Raw genomic sequence first — 1,063 nt, forward strand, 5'->3', positions numbered from 1 at the left:
ATATATATATATATATATATATATATTTATATATATATATATATATTACACACACACATATATATATATATATATATATATATATATATATATATATATATATATATATATATATATATATATATATATATATATATATATATATATATATATATATATATTATGATTAGCAAGAACTCGCTAGAAAATTGCCTCCTCTTTTTGTTGTTGTTGTTTGTTCTGTTGTTTTCATTTACTATGATAGCGCTCAATCGATAGACCATCTGTCTATCGACTTTGCACGGTCAGAATACAAGGGTTTAAAAGATTAAGGCCACTCCCTTTAAGATCTTTCTTCGAGGCAAAGTGATCTCTGTCTGGCAGTTTCCTTGCTGGCAAAACTCCTGCGGGCATCAGCTGGAGATGATTCAACACCCCCATATGTTGGAAGTGCCCCCTGCCCCATAGGAGGAGATAAAAGCAGAAAACACGAGGCCTCGACCTGACACACGTGCGCTGGACTGGCGGGAGTAAGGGCCAAGCCACCTGCCCTTGGCAGAGCCCTTAGCTAACCATGTGGCCCTTTTCAAAGTATACTTTCTCCTCGTGCCCTTCGACCGCAAGCCACGTGCTCGCTCCACAGTTGACCTGCCGGATGCCCCACATGCCCGGCCTTTCGTGAAATTCCCACGCGTTGCACTTCTTTGAGAAGTCCCCATCGCCGTGCCCTTGCATCCTAACACGTGGAAGAACTCGCCCTCGGAAATCGCAAGTCATCCACGGACCAATTTTCCACGTTGGAACCACACCTGTCTTACGGTAATGTGCCCTGGAAAACCTCCATTCAGTCACGCTTTTTCCTTGTAACATTTGCTTGAATTGAGCGCCATTAATTACGAATCCCTTGTCTAATGTCTGTGCGCCTCTAGCATCGGCAGTACTAAGTCCTTATTAATTCATCGAAGCCCTTTGGCACCCTCAGTGCAGCTTCGAATTCATTATTCTTTTATCTATTTTCATTACTGGTGTATAATGTGCATATCTCTCATTTCAGAGGGACCCTATTTCATGGAAGCTTCTTGGA

This window comes from Macrobrachium rosenbergii, chromosome 2 (assembly GCF_040412425.1).
Source record: "Macrobrachium rosenbergii isolate ZJJX-2024 chromosome 2, ASM4041242v1, whole genome shotgun sequence".
In the NCBI taxonomy this organism is placed as follows: domain Eukaryota; kingdom Metazoa; phylum Arthropoda; class Malacostraca; order Decapoda; family Palaemonidae; genus Macrobrachium; species Macrobrachium rosenbergii.